A 17652-nucleotide genomic window follows, 5' to 3' on the forward strand; every position below is an offset into this window, starting at 1 on the left:
TTTTGGCCCCTAGCCGTATTAAAAAAGAAACATCCAATGAGAGTTGGCTTAAAACCTGTAATGGGTTCTTCCCTTGCAACAAATGCAAGATGTGTCAGTACGTTGACAGGGACCATTATAAATTCTCCAATATTGACAACTCTAAATCATGGTATATTAAGAGTAGAATGACATGTCTAACCACATGTGTAATTTATTCTCTTTCTTGCCGGTGTGGTAAAAGCTACATCGGCAAGACTAAACGCCCCTTGAAAATTAGAATATTGGAGCATACTAGAAGTATTCATAACAAATCTATTCTTCATAGTGTCCCCCGTCATTTTGCATTATGTTGTGATTCTAATCTCGATTTATTTTCCTTCAAAGCTTTGGAACATGTTACCCTTGATGAGTGGGGTGGCGACATTTTATCTAAACTGAGTCGCAGAGAATCATATTGGATTTTTACACTGAAAGCCATGTCTCCTTTAGGGATGAATGAAGGTATCGACATAGTACCTTTTTTGCACTGTTGACACTGACTCTTTTATCTGGATGTGCTGGGCTTTGTAGTTGGGCGTACACCCCCTAGTCTATGCTTAGTCCGGGTTTTTTTTGTCTGTGTAGTGCAATGCTATGTCGACACTTCTTTCATCATATATATATATTTTTTATTAAATAATGTACTTTTTTTTTGTCTTCATGTATTTCTCATTATATATTTTATTGTATATTATGTATATTTTTACCATGTATTTTTACTATGTATTCATTCTTTGCTGTATGGTTGCTGCTTATTTTGCTTTTAATGATATATGCGGGTATATACCTTTAAAGTGATTAGTGAAGGTTCACGCCACATGCCTGTTGCTGGGTATATAAGTCCTATCCTTGTTGATGCATGACACGCCTCCTGACGAATTCACAAGCTGACGAAACGCGTTGGGGCATTCCTGGGTTGACGTAGACGTCGATGACGAGCTATTCACGCTGTGACGTCTCCGGGTCCTCCGCTTCCAGCCGCTGATGTTCAGCCACCGTGCCGTTCATTGACTGTGGACTTCTGCTGTGCTGGTTTTTATATTGCCGCATACCTGCATTCTCTAACTTACATGTATGTGAGCCTGTTATTATCAGTAAAATTTGTACTTTCATACTAGCTCACCTGTACGCTTTCTGGTTTTTCCCTATATATATATATATATATATATATATATATATATATATATATATATATATATATATATATATATATAGGTAGCGGGGGTACAAAGGCACTCGGAGACTTGGTTGTGATTTTCACCCAACCAAGTCTCCAAGTTTTGAAACTTAAAAGGTTTGAATCATGCTGTATGATACTGGCGCCACCTAGTGACGCATTTTGGTATAGCTGATGCGCTTAAAGATTTATGCAGTATACATAGAGGGGGCCTGACCTCTAATATGGCCCCTTATATACAGCTTTAGGCATGTCTTGTATTGATGCAGGCTGTCGAGCTAATGCGGTATATTTAAAATTAACAAGCTGCTTATATTTTTACAGATTATATTGCTCAAGTGCCCGACATATTCTTGGCGTGTTAACATGCAGGTATGTTTCTTAATATCACTACACGCCGCGTTGATAAAACAGCGCCGCTGAGCGCTTTAAATTTGTTAATTTAATATAAAACATGTTTGTTTAAATAAAACGTATGTGTTAAAATATTTAAAAAATTTGCAACGTGTAAAAATTATGCGTAATTATTATGATCAAAAATAGGTTTTCTTTCATAGTCGAATTATGAATTAACGGAAGAAGATTGTATGGCATTCTTTGAAGGCCTTCCGCCTTACCAGCACCTCAGAAGTGAGTTGATTTATATTTAATTATTCGTTATACGCCAAATAACATGTTGTAATGATTGATTTTTATAATTTATTTTGATATAAACAAGCTTTGCAACTTTAATCTAATTGAAAATGTCTAATTATCAACAAACAGATCCTTTAAACAACGCAGGTGACAGCCTGATGGGTATTTCCGATCCGGTCGGCTCAAATCAAGCTTTTGAAAACGCATTTGGCTCATTGCAGAATCGCGCTACGGGGTACGCCGACCCGCCGCAGTCCGACAACAGTTGTAAGTACAAGAATGAACGGGGGCCTGTTATAACTGATGCTATTTAAAAATTAAATTAAAGGCCTTTAAGCTTGTAATCATCTGTAGCCGATGTGGTTTATTACACGTTTTTTACCTTTCATAATGGGCTCATACTAACTGTATACTTTTTACTCTATTACACAGTTTGACAGCCCAACAATCGGTCCAGAAGCGACGCAATTCATGTTGCGGGATTTGTTGAACCTGCAGCCATCTCAATCGTTAGAAGCACCAACAATCGGGACAGAGTTAGCCGATCTCATGGTTGTGAGACTTTGCGAACCAAATTACATCGCAAAATCACACACAATCTACCCAGCAGCATTTTATACATGGTGAGTTAAAAACAAATGGGGTTGAATGATGCCGCATCTAAGATATTGTTTTTCAGCAACCACGGCCTGTAAATTATTAATTAATTTATAACACCATTATTACAGTTGAGGCGCAACAACACGATCCCGAGATGCCCGGCTGCAGCACAAATTTGGGTCAAATGATCAGACCAACGACAAGCAGGAAGCGGGAACGGCATTCCTTCATGGAAGATGCAGAGAATCGTCCAATCTCAACACCGCTGAACAGTCGCCAAAGTTTAAATGACTCTGTGTCAACGGTTATGGACCAACAACGCAGACAATACAAACTGAGCAAGAGGCGTCCAGGTATGGCATGGACAAAGCACGCTTAGCATGATTTAGGCTGTGACGCTTTGAAAAGGAAACTGGACTATAACGATTGTGTAATGCCTAAGCGCAGGAGGTGTCATGATACTTCACAACTATGTAATGATTCTGATGGTCCTGTGATACTCTGTGACTTTCAGACTCTCTGCTTATGTGGATACATTTTTACAAAAATATGTTCCTAAATTGAGGTCTTATACAAAAGATTCAATTTCTGTGCTTCAAATTGTGGAATCACTTGAATGGCAGAGAGAGTACAGCTGGGCAACCATCGATGTTAATGCCCTATACACTTCAATACCCCACGAGAAGGGAGTGAAGTGTATAGAGGCAGTTTTGTGTAGAGATAAGGATATCTCAGCAGTCAAGGTTGCATTTATTGTCAAATGTTTGAATTTTGTTTTAAAGTCTAATTATTTCACTTTCCTGGGGTCCTATTATATCCAGCTGTGCGGGACAGCTATGGGGACGATTTGCGCCCCAGGGTTCGCTAATCTTTACTTAGGTGAGTGGGAAGAAGAATGCATTTACCACAATAACCCCTTTAAAGAAAATATTGTTGAATTCCGTCGCTACATAGATGACCTGTTATTGGTCTGGAGGGGGTCACATGACCAGTTTTTAAAGTTCTTCGAATTCATAAACGTTAACCAGTATAATCTGGGATTTACTTGTAACTATAATGAAAAAAGTTTGGAGTTCTTAGACTTAACCCTCTCCATTAAAGAGGAACAATGTACTACTGTCGACACATGCACCTTTTTTAAAAAGGTTGACAGTAATAATTACTTGCAGTACTACAATTGTCATGCTAAAAAATGGAAAGACAATCTTCCTTTTTCACAACTGTTGAGATTGCGACGGAATTGCAGCACTATTGATTCTTTTGAGCAACAAGCTCTGGTTTACATTGCCAGATTTCAAGAAAAAGGTTACCCCCAAAATTTGATTGACAGTGCTCTGGCAAGGTCCAGGAATTTGGACAGAAAACAATTATTGCAATATAAGGATAAGAAAACTAATACATTGAGTTTCTGTCCTTTTGTGACTCAATTTAATTCCCAAAACTCACAAATACGTAAAACCTTGAGTAAACACTGGGCTGTTCTTAAGATGGACCCTTTGCTTAAAGATTATTTGGGACCAGGTCCTGATATAGTATTCAAAAGAGCCAGGACTTTAAAAACTAGATTAGCACCCAGCCTGCTTCCAATTAAAGCCACTGAAGATTCTATCTCCATGCCATATCGATTACCACCAACATCTTGTTTTTTCTGCTGTGGGAAATGTAAGATGTGTTCCCACAGCATGAAAGGTTGTAAAGAGATTACTGGCAAAGGAAATAAAAGATGGAAAATAAAAACATTAATTAATTGTAATACTACGTATGTGGTGTACCTTCTTTTATGTCCGTGTGGCATGAGATAAGTCGGGCAGACAAAACGGGCTCTTAAAATAGGAATATTAGAGCATTATAGGAATATAAAAAATCGAGTAACAAAGCATAGTGTGCCTAGGCACTTTGCTCGTTGCCAGAACTGTGACCCGCAAGGGATGAGATTTGTGGGAATTGAGAATGTAATGACAGATATTAGAGGTGGCAACAGGGATAATATGTTGCTTAAAAGGGAGTCCTTTTGGATGTACCACTTAGGGACTCTGAGTCCTGAAGGACTTAATGAAGGGCTGGAAATCACAGCATTTATTGGTTAAAAATTGCTATTAAGATCCTAGAGCATTTTTTCCGTTATTGCCCTTTTGCACGTCTATGCTGCTATTAAGATCCTAGAGCACTTTAAATCCATATATTCCGTTATTGCCTTTTTGCATGTCTATGCTGCTATGTTGGTACAGAAAAATTGTTGTTTGTATATGATAAATGTTTCTCCTGTATGCCGCTAATCTATATTCTTTATCTTGTATAGACACGGGAATTAAAAAGAAATTATTATCTCCGCTGCTATTTATCCCTTGTTTGATGATAGATCTTGTATAGATACGGGATCGAAAAGAAATTTGCTGCTATCTATCTCCTGGTTAATAATATATTCTGACAGATAATATATCTCTGCTGCTGTTTGAAAAAAATATGTTTAAATAATATCCTGAATTTTTTCAGCATGCTATGAAATATCTTTGATCAAATGCATAAAGATTTTATGAGAATTTGTTTTTTATATGAAAATATATTTTTTTTTTTTAGATGTGCATGTACTCTCATTTCCATCAATATTTATTTGTGGTGGAATTTGTATATTTATTGTCTTATACTATTTTTATACCAGCTTTTATATGTCATTGTATAATGTTGTAATTTTTATGTAATGAAATGTTTATATATACCATTCCTGTTAATACTGTTCCTATGTAAACACTGGGTTGCAAATGATTGTTATATATATATATGTTTTTAAGGTTGATACAATTTTGGTAGCCATTTTTTATAAATAAAGATAGCCTAGTTAAATAGTTTAAGTAAATAGAGCGCTCGTATTGAAAGCGCAGGTCAGTATCAGCTAGTGAGAGTTAACTGATCAGATGCTACCAGGATTGTAATCAAGCCTATCTGATAAATAGAGTCAGATGAAGTCGATGACGAAACGCGTTGGGGCATGGCCTAGCGTCTTCTCTGACCAAGATCCTTAACCTTGTGGGGTGTGAGACTACCGCCGCTGCTGCCGTGGACGCCACATCTGAGTGTAACCACTCCGACTTAATACTGCTGGGAGAAGTAGTCTATGTGATTCTACTGTGGTGACTAGTGCCGCTTCTTGTGGTACGTGATCCCTGCTACTTGTTTTAACATCTGTGTACCCATCAATAAATTGTTTAAAATTGATTCATGCACTATAGTGCGCTTGCTCTCATCGTTTCTTTTGTAGACATATATATATATATATATATATATATATATATATATATATATATATATACACACAACCACACACAAACATTCACTATCCGATATAAACATTTATAAAGACACAAAACATTATAATAATATCTCCTTACAGTAAAATAGGGCTTTGTTTGTATACTAATAGCCTTAACTATATACATATATAATATATATATACACAACCACACAAACATTCGCTATTCGAAATAAACATTTATAAAGACACATAACATTATAATAATATCTCCATATATATATATATATATATATATATATATATATAGATTCTGTCATTCCGCACTCCCAGCCAACAATGTAACAAGTCGCGGTGCTCCTTTAAGGTAACACAATGTGTCCCAGTTTATAGCAGGGTTGGATATTCCAATAAGGGCACTCACCAGTAAATCATGAAAAGTTTTATTCAGGGTACATTACCAGTCAGGCATAGTAGTCAGTCTACGTTTCGGCCACCAGGTGGCCTTTCTCAAGACAAGTCAGCTTAGACATCCACACAGTACAAGAGTCAGGATACCCTGACTCTTGTACTGTGTGGATGTCTAAGCTGACTTGTCTTGAGAAAGGCCACCTGGTGGCCGAAACGTAGACTGACTACTATGCCTGATTGGTAATGTACCCTGAATAAAACTTTTCATGATTTACTGGTGAGTGCCCTTATTGGAATATCCAACCCTGCTATATATATATATATATAAAAACACAATATGGACCTCGTATTGCGCTATCAGTTTCTAATATCTGCTGCTACTCCGATAAGGCTCCCCTGTTAGTGGGAGTCAGGCAAGAGATACACAAAAAAAGAAGTTTATCGGAGAGCGCTAAGTTATGTACCACCTAGTCACCTTAGTGTAATATTCAACATAAGTAAACAATTCCTATATACAAAGACAATTGTTTATTGTCCCTTTCCGGAATGAAACGTGGAGTTCTTGTTCAAGGTAAAAAAAGTTCTTTTATTGAAACCCAACGCGTTTCGTCAGAACGACTTCTTCAGGGGTAAGACAGAATAATATTTTCCTGAGTGTATGATCAGCGATAATAATTCATACAGGACAATAATAAAATCCGTAAAAGGTAAGTGGACGCCAAACTGGCTAGATGGTTGAATGTAGAAGATTATCCGGAAATATCGGAATTTTATTAGGGTCCCCAGTTAGGTGATTCAAGGGGAAAATGTATGCCCGGTCTTTAGGCGTAGAAACACTCTAAAAAATTCAGTAGAAAAAATGGTCTTAGTATACAGGATCCAATGCAAATAGGCGTGGTCTTTGGTTTTTATAAGTCACCATACCAAAATGGTGGATGAAAATGGGAAAAACCACCGCGGCCTTATGGTTTTAGCGAGACACAACGATCATCGGGAGTGGGATTTGTAAAATCGTATATGAATAAAATAATTTCAAAACCAGTGAATAATTCCAAAGTGACTTTGCTTTGAGAAATCACTTCCCAAATATATATCACCACAATGTAGCAGTATTCAGTAGCTCCTTCACTGGCTGACGACCACTGCTGGGTCGTCAGCCAGTGAAGGAGCTACTGAATACTGCTACATTGTGGTGATATATATTTGGGAAGTGATTTCTCAAAGCAAAGTCACTTTGGAATTATTCACTGGTTTTGAAATTATTTTATTCATATACGATTTTACAAATCCCACTCCCGATGATCGTTGTGTCTCGCTAAAACCATAAGGCCGCGGTGGTTTTTCCCATTTTCATCCACCATTTTGGTATGGTGACTTATAAAAACCAAAGACCACGCCTATTTGCATTGGATCCTGTATACTAAGACCATTTTTTCTACTGAATTTTTTAGAGTGTTTCTACGCCTAAAGACCGGGCATACATTTTCCCCTTGAATCACCTAACTGGGGACCCTAATAAAATTCCGATATTTCCGGATAATCTTCTACATTCAACCATCTAGCCAGTTTGGCGTCCACTTACCTTTTACGGATTTTATTATTGTCCTGTATGAATTATTATCGCTGATCATACACTCAGGAAAATATTATTCTGTCTTACCCCTGAAGAAGTCGTTCTGACGAAACGCGTTGGGTTTCAATAAAAGAACTTTTTTTACCTTGAACAAGAACTCCACGTTTCATTCCGGAAAGGGACAATAAACAATTGTCTTTGTATATAGGAATTGTTTACTTATGTTGAATATTACACTAAGGTGACTAGGTGGTACATAACTTAGCGCTCTCCGATAAACTTCTTTTTTATATATATATATATATATATATATATATATATATGTGTAGGTTGTGTCCGCTATTTGGCTAGAAATAAACATTTATAAAGCATTCCAACATTATAATAATAATAATGGATCTTATATTTATATACACGACCACACAAACATTTAAAACTATCGCCCAGCTTTATAAGTCTTGTCCGCTATTCGGATAGAAATAAACATTTATAAAGACGTCTCACATTATAATAATGATAATATTAGCGACGGAAATGGTTGTAATGATAATATAAACGACATTGGTAATAATTACGCTAATAATATTAATAATTACCTCTGCTGTTGTCTCAACTTCAGAATTTCTTTCAGATGTGTCACAGCGCTGTAGAGTGTAAGTGAGAACTTCAAACTTCTTTCAGATCTGTGCTACCGGCTAGTTTGAAGATCCAAGCTTTCTCCCCGTTGTAACTATCAGCAGTGATTTCCCATATTTATAGCAGAACCTAACCAATGCCCCCTCCCCTTTCTATTGAGTTGTTCACACCCTGATGGGCGTACATCATTTGATAGCAATTTTTGCCTTGTTATACTTTGATTTATAATAACTAATTACGCCATTGTTGTATACACAATGTTTTCCAAAAATTATGCAGTTCATATCGTTCTGAACAATTGGATTTTAAATATATCTATATAGCGGTATGAATTATTATTAATATTATTATTTTTTATCGTATTACAAACATAAGGCGTAATATTGCGCAACATATGCCACATTTATATGTTACAAAAATGTGATATTATGTTTTATAAATTTTGCTCTTGAAATGGACCATGTGGTATGCCCGTCTGTCGCTTCATAACAATTTGCTTTGCAGCGCCTGAGTTATACGCTATGCCTTGAATTAGACCATTCATACATCGGCGTGTTAACGCAGTATTGACATTGAACAAGCCTGCCCCTGTTCAGTTTGTGCTCTGTACATGTTTAGCGTTGGAATTGTGTAAAAACCGCGATGCTGGCCGTCGTTCGTATTATATATGTACCGGCAGCCGCACATCATAACCTTTTCAACATATTTGAAATTATGTAGCAAATAGGCACAAAATTTACTCGATAAGAAATTTGTGGGCTAGAGCAGATGCAGAAAAATTCTGTTATTCTAGGTAATTGGCATTGTGCCGGAATCAAATAAGCTTGGGTTCCCTGACTACATACAAATCCCACTAGCTATACAATATACAGTTTAAAACATTGCCAATATTGCACATTTATAACATGTGAACAGTTGACATCATGCTTTTGCCTGTCTTTGATTGCAACAGCTGCAGCATCAATCAGCCCCAATATATTTGTAAAAAAAAAAAAAAAGGGGTTTGAACTTTACATTAAACAGGCCCATCAGTGAAAAACTCTTGTAATGTTTTTCTGTCATCCCTAACAGTGCACTCTGACCTGGGCCACCACCCCCTGTCCCTGTAAAATGATGCTGTTTTCCTGTCTATGCAGTGCCAGCTGTGTAAATATAGCCATCCTATTGATCAGTGTTTGAGAAACAAACAACCAAAAAAAAAAAAAGAGGTGTACAGCTGTCAACCTTTAATGCGTTGCAAATCGAAGCATTAAATGAAATATGTGTTATATAACTCTTGTAATGCTTTCTCTGACCCCTAACTGTGCTCTCTGCCCTGTTCCATTACCCCCTCGGTGTGTGAAATTCTGCAATGCCATTATGTCTGCATCACCAACTGTGTAAATATAGCCATCCTATTGATCAGTGTTTGAGAAACAATCAAACACAAAAAGTTTTAAGATTTTATAGACATTTATGGTATACAGAGGTCAAACAACCAGTGTGCATAATGCTTTGCAGATGTCTGTATTAATCTGGACAAAGCATCTATATGTGGGGTAATGGATTTCAGATGTCTGCCTGGTATGCTTAACTAATTTTAACATTAGCTAAAAAATGTGTGACACTGTAATGACACAAAGGTCACAAAGACACAAAGACATCTGTGTTGTAAGCACTTCTGTAATGGTATATGTTTTCATTAACATATTACACTATTTAAAAACAGTGTAATGTCAATTAATTAAGGATAATGTGCTTTATTTTCACAGGCTGGTATCAACCTCTTGTTTTGGATCACCGCATTCCGTGACAAGCGATTCAAAACAGCCATCCTTTAATATGAAACGATGTCAAAGCATCTCCAGTTCATATCAATAGGGGCGGGAATGTGTGTGGGGTTATGGGTTGGTTTGTAGACGTGGTACCTGTCACTTTTGGTTTGATATTTCCTGGGACTCTACCTACTAAATATATAAAAAGTAACTGGTGCTGTTAATCAGCAGAAAATGATTAAAAATACATTTTAAAAACTCAAAATGGATCTCTCTAACCCTGCTGCTGCTATTCTAAATACTAGACTAGATCTCCTATGTTACCTTCATGTGGATGTATGCTGTCCCATGACACATTCTATGACACAATAACCTTTGCAGAATTGTCACAGCGTCAGTCACACTCACACCTGGAAACAACTGTATGTACTAGGGAGCATGTCACTGATCATTATACAGTATGTGACTGTTACACAGCATGTGTGACATACACAGCATGCCATTGACACACACTGTGACACTGTCACCTCTACAGCACTGTCACAGCGTATGTCACACACACCTGGAGACACCTGGTGGTAGCTGCACACATGTTTTGGGGAGTCTCAGTAAATGTATGTAATAGGAGGCATGTCACTGATCATTATACAGTGTATGACTGTTACACAGCATGTGTGATATACACAGCAATGACACACACTGTGACACTGTCACCTCTGCAGAACTGTCACAGCGTCAGTCACACTCACACCTGGAGACACCTGGTGGTAGCTGCACACATGTTGTGGGGTCTCTCAGTACATGTATGTAATAGGGGGCATGTCACTGATCATTATACAGTGTATGACTGTTACACAGCATGTGTGATATACACAGCAATGACACACACTGTGACACTGTCACCTCTGCAGAACTGTCACAGCGTCAGTCACACTCACACCTGGAGACACCTGGTGGTAGCTGCACACATGTTGTGGGGTCTCTCAGTACATGTATGTAATAGGAGGCATGTCACTGATCATTATACATTGTATGACTGTTACACAGCATGTGTGACATACACAGCAATGACACACACTGTGACACTGTCACCTCTGCAGAACTGTCACAGCGTCAGTCACACTCACACCTGGAGACACCTGGTGGTAGCTGCACACATGTTGTGGGGTCTCTCAGTACATGTATGTAATAGGAGGCATGTCACTGATCATTATACATTGTATGACTGTTACACAGCATGTGTGACATACACAGCAATGACACACACTGTGACACTGTCACTTCTGCAGAACTGTCACAGCGTCAGTCACACTCACACCTGGTGACACCTGGTGCACCTGGCTGCACACACATGTTGTGGGGTCTATCTTATAGAAATATAGAATGTGACTGCACATAAGAACCACCTGGCCCATCTAGTCCGCCACTTTTTTTAAACATGTTACCTCAAACCATATTTGATCCTTATTTTTTTGTAAGGATATCAATATGCCTATCCCAAGCAGGTTTAAATTGTACTACTATATTTGCCTCTACCACCTCTGATGGGAGGCTATTCCACTTATCTACTACTCATTCTGTGAAGTAATTCTTTCTCACATTTCCCCTGAATCGTCCTCCCTCTAGTGTCAGTGCATGTCCTCGTGTTCTGTTGCTCCTCTTCCTGTGACTAATGTCTCCCACCTGAACCTTCCTCCCTCTGGTATCAGTGCATGTCCTCGTGTTCTGTTGCTACTCTTCCTGTGAAGAATGTCTCCCACCTGTATCTTCCTCCCCCTAGTGTCAGTGCGTGTCCTCGTGTTCTGTTGCTCCTCTTCCTGTGACTAATGTCTCCCACCTGAACCTTCCTCCCTCTGGTATCAGTGCATGTCCTCGTGTTCTGTTGCTACTCTTCCTGTGAAGAATGTCTCCCACCTGTACCTTCCTCCTCCTAGTGTCAGTGCGTGTCCTCGTGTTCTGTTGCTCCTCTTCCTATGAAGAATGTCTCCCACCTGGACCTTGTTATAATCCCTGATATATGTGACAGTTTCTATCATGTCCCCCCTTTCCCTTCTCTGCTCTAGACTATACATATTAAGATCTTTTAGTCTTTCCTGGTACGTTTTGTGATGTAGGCCATGCACCATTTTAGTTGCCCTTACTTGTACAGTCTCAGTACACGTATGTAATTGGGGATATGTTTTGGCAGGGGGGTCTGTTTCTCTTTTTAACCAATTCTTATTTAAAAAAAACCATCAGTATCCACCCTGAAAACAAAATATATACAATATTATTCAATGAAATATAACTTATCTGTGACAATACAATATAAAAAAAGAGAAACTTACTATACGCACAAAGAAAAAATAGATTTTCTATGGATTTTGGTGTTGTCTATAGTTCTGGAATGAGCAGATATTAGTCCTCCGATAATGATGTCTCCATCTTGGTAATATTTATACTGAAACAAAGACTTATGTGCAGCCAGGTGACACTGGGTGGCTGAGTCCAGCATTACACCCCCATAATATGTCCCACACAGGATAAGGAGGAACAGATAAGAGGCAGAGTGTACAGGAGACCAGTCCATGGTATACGCAGGATCTTCTCATACTGTGATGTCATTGGCAGAGCTGCAGGTCAGTACAGGAGAGGAATACAGAAACCAGCAGCTTATATACTGTATCTAGAACTGATATAGACTTGAGTATCACAGTAAATAACAATTGACATAATTATAATTCTCAAAAATACAATCTATATTTGATTATGGTAACTGTACAATCAGCCGTCTTTCTTTCTTTAATATCTCTATTCTGTTCCAGATGCATTTTATACATTTCACTTAAAAAAAAAAATGAAAGTCTACAGGCAATATGTAGAAAATCAGGTAACCCAATGTCTAAATACAATAATTCAATGCTGGAAATATTCTTGTCATGGTACGGATGGTTCAGCGGTCCATGCTCCCCTTTGTCTAGGGGGGTATCTGTACTACCCACCGGCTTCCTATCCTCTTGGTGGTGGGCATTGCTCTCTCGTCTGGAGGGTGTGATCGAGGGGTGGATTCCCACCGGTGCCGCCATCTTCCCAGCCAGGAGACCAATCCTCTGCAGTAGAGGCTTCCTATCCTCTTGGTGGTGGGCATTGCTCTCTCGTCTGGATGGTGTGATCGAGGGGTGGATTCCCACCGGTGCCGCCATCTTCCCAGCCAGGAGACCAATCCTCTGCAGTAGAGCTCAGCAGCTAATTAGGGCAGGTCCCCTCACAAGCAGAAGACTCCAGTTCAACTCTTTAAAATTCTCTGCATTGGACATGTCCTGAGCTCCTTCCAAGTGTCTTTAAACCTGATCCAGCTTATTTCTTCAGTACTGGTCCACTTGTCTGGTAATCCTTAGGGTTAATACTCCTCAGTCTTCAGTTCCAGTTCACTTGTCTTTTAATTCTCCACTGATATATTATTCTCCAGCCTACACTCTTCACCCGCATCCAGTTTTCATCTCATACCTACATATACTCCGATAGTTTGCCCAGGCAGGAGGCCATGACCTGCAATTTGGGGCCTCTAAAGATCACACCTTCTTGGTGTAGACCAGCCAACATGTTAGACTCCAAGCCATGCTCATCTATGACCCCAACAAGCGCATAGTCATAAGGTGGCGTATTGTCACAGCGTGGTGCATTGCCGTTTAGTGCGGTATAGGAAGTTGCGGTAAGTTAAATGCTTTTGTTTGTTCCCCAGATGTTGCTTTGGAATATCACCATTGCACATGCATGGAGTCTCCAATGAATACAGTATAGTTTTATAGTGTAATATCTACTTTACATCATTGTAAATGCAGTAAACGGGTGTGGCAGCAGACACACAGTGATACCATGGTATATAGATGAACACTGAGCTGTGGTATCACTGAATACAGACCATGCACAGTAACTAGAAACTTAAATATTCAGTATATGCTGTACAAGGGCCAACTGTCAATTTCACCTGCCTTCCACATGATGCCAGGCAGCAGGTCGCATTATAAATGATCTACGGCCATAACTATGAATATCATCATAATAATATATTTGCTTTCACTATTCTGTTTCAGTATCCGGTGAGCCCACAGCCAATAAATATCACTGATTGTCACTATAATACTACAAGTTATCATTACCTGTCTCAGCGGCTGCCATGGCTTAGTGGGTTCTCCGTGGTTACCATGACTTTCCTTAGGGTTTATTTCCAGCAAAGCAAACAAGCAGGGCCAGATTTGTGACTAGGCCCATGAGGCACGTGCCTAGGGTCGGCACATATTATGGTCGGCATGCCAGGCTGCCTGTGAGTGTATCACCATCATTGGCAGTGCACCCTCTTGAAGTTTTTTTTTTTTTAAAGTTTCCCCACTTCCCTCGGCAGAGGTTGTGGTCTCCTACCCTTTCCTACTGCTGGCATTCCTAAACGTAAGATCAGCACCACCACCAGCGCATTGGCTGTAGCACTGATCTTAAGAAACAGCAGGGGCAATTGGTTTTGACGTCTCCCGCTGACCCCCCGTGAGAGATCAAGCACAGGAATCGATTTGACGGCACCCCCTCACGTGGCACTGATCTTGAAATCCAGGCACTGATGCGACTCCCCTCCCCCGGTGCCAGCCCCAGCCCCACTGCCTACAGAGCTGATTGTCAGACCCAGCGTAATAGAGGGGGTAACTTCAAACTTTAGCTATGGCGCCCAGACAGGTCTAGTTATGCCCCTGGTCATCACCAGTCCAAACTGAGTGACCTCACCAGGCAACAGCAGCATAGCCAAGCTGGCAGCAGTGAGTGACATGCATCTGGGATGCTCCGCTGCTCACTGGCTCCGGCTCACTGCCACCCTGCGCCCATTGGCTATTCTGTACACACAGCATATTGGCTGCTGTTTAAAGAATGGGTGGGGACAGCAGCTGAGCCGAGTGGTGTACTCTGCGTACTCATGTGTAATGAATATGTTAAAAGAAGGGGGGGGATATTGTGTGCCTAGGGGCGGCCTGGCCCCTATATTCGCCCCTGCAAACAAGATGCACACTATTGACAAATACTGAAAAGTAGAAATCTGCTCTGTTATCAATGCTGGATATGTTTTGCATTGTAAGCCTCATTTCAAAACACACTGCAACTGTAACACTCGCAAATCATTTCACACAGTGAGCAAAGTCAAGGTGTAGTCATGTTCGGCCACCCTGCTGACCTGTTTTTGTACAGCCACAAGCTGCTGTAAGCACCTCCGTCTTTTGTATCTGTGGAAAAGACCCTTGCAATGCATTTCACATAATGAGCTCAGTTCAGGAAAAGTCCTGTGCAAAGATGGCTTTCCTGCCAGGTGCTCAGCTCCACCTTTCACAGTAGGTGCACCCATATCTGGGTGGCGGTGTGGGTAGGGGACCGGAGCTGCAGGTTAATCATTGTAGTGTCTGTAACTTTGTCAGCATTACTTGTATAAAGATATGCTGTACAATTCCCTGATAGTCTAACAGCACCACTCCTCATATCGCTGCTGACACGGCCCTTGACACTGCTCTCAATAACCCAATAACTCAGTCCCCACAGTAAAGGGACCTATCTACACAAACCACACATAAAATGACACAATATCAATCCCTCCTCCCCCTGAAACAGGGAAACTGGACATGGACTGTGGGGGAGTGGACACCAGGGATAGTGTGCACTGGGAAGCAGGGGCATGGAGCAGGGACTGTGTGGGGGATTAAATGCGGTTGCTAAAAAATGGGGATTAAAAAAAGAGAGAAAAAATATGCAATATAACACCTTCATTCCCCAGTTATACTTTCTGTTTAAAAATATCACTTGCCGCTGTAGCCTTTAGAGCAGAGAACGTTACAAGCTGTTGTGCTACTTATTACTCAAATAAAATATATAGAGACACCAATCCATTTACACCACACTGTTACAGGCATAGGGATCAGAGCGGCAGGTTTTTCAGTGAAGAGTCTGGGACAGTGTCAGACTTGAGCCTGTCATATTTGCTAGCACTGAGGTTACAGGCATAGTCTCTGTTGCTGCAGGTTATATAGTGCAGTGTGCGTTACAGTGTCAGCAGTGCTGGTGTCAAGGAGCGCTGCTATAACTTAACCATATGAATAAATTGATATGGTTTTAAAGCTTAAAATCTCTGGTTCTGGCCATCCAATCAGTTCACAACTGGGTTTGTATGAAGGGGGGATGATTAGCTAACATATTATACCAACTGCAAGTGTTGTAACCCATGGTGGGTCTTATTTAACAGAATTATCATTGCAGCATCTATGCCTTTGTCAGCAGCCCCTGTGTGTTTTTACTAGTGTAATGAGACGCACCTACAGCATTTCCCTTATACATGTAAATCCCAGGCCATCGCTCACTCCATAAATGTGGGCTTCCATGAGGCACTGGTTCGTGGATGGCAACCATTTTGTAAACCAGCCCGGTGCTCGAGTTTGGCCTGCTATGTCTGTCACTCAGAGTGTCACTCAAAGTTTAGGAAAGCGAACGTGAAACTACATTTCAGACGTCGAAAAACCGAATTTTACTGAAGACCACGGTCGCCATAAAAAAATATGGCGATCTGGGGCTCTATGCACAATTTTATAAAGCACAGACCGGTAATGGATTACCCGGGTTTCACGGCAGTGCGTACATGTATGGATGCAGTTCAGGCTGCATATTTCGAAGCCTGTTCAGAAAAGCAGTACCGCTTTTCTGTTGGCAAAACCACGCGTGAAGAACGCAACATCGCAAAAGACGTCATCGGATAAGCCATAGCGGGCATTGTGAACAAAATACATGATGCAAATCAAACGAAGCAGATTGGATCCAGTTTAATTTATACCAGGAAAATGGTGGCTAAAAGTAAATGGAAGATGTCAACACAACTTCCGCCTTGGTGCAGGCCCATTTTAAACAATAACCGGAGCAGGCGCAGCTTAATTAAAAAAAAGGAAACCGAAGCGGAGAGTTTGTAGAAAAAGGGGGTGTCTTTTTTACACAATGAATCCATGGAATGTGCAAAATCTGAACTTGATCTTTTTGACACACCCCGACGTGGAACAGCATAGAGAAAAGTCTATACTTCGAAATTCAACCTTTGGCGGCAATATCTGAGACAGCGCAGCTTGAATTCTATATAGCAGCCAGCGGCGAACACTTCTATGATCTGACCAACATGCTGCTGTGCGTGACCTGTAAGATCGTATGAGCTGATAACACTGCAATACCTCAAGATGCCAGGGTCGCTCTTATTAATTACCCCATAGCTACTTTATTTAGTCAGGTGGATGTTACTTTGGGCGATAGGCTCATATCACAATCCAATAATCTTTATGCTTATAGGGCCTACATAGAGATCAAATTGATTTATAGCTGAAACGCGTTTTCTACAAAACACACAGCAGGATTGTTCTACAAAGATGTGGCTGGATAACACAACACCAGAACCCATGATGGAGCCAACACAGCATTTAAAAAAGGAGCAACGGTGCAAAGTTGAACGATGGAATTATTGGGACCGCTACACTGCGACCTTTTTCATCAACATAAGCTAACCTTAAACACTGTGGACTTGAAGATAACACTCAATAGAAACAAAGATGCTTTC

This window comes from Crinia signifera, chromosome 1 (genome assembly GCF_055691185.1).
Source record: "Crinia signifera chromosome 1, ASM5569118v1, whole genome shotgun sequence".
Classification (NCBI taxonomy): domain Eukaryota; kingdom Metazoa; phylum Chordata; class Amphibia; order Anura; family Myobatrachidae; genus Crinia; species Crinia signifera.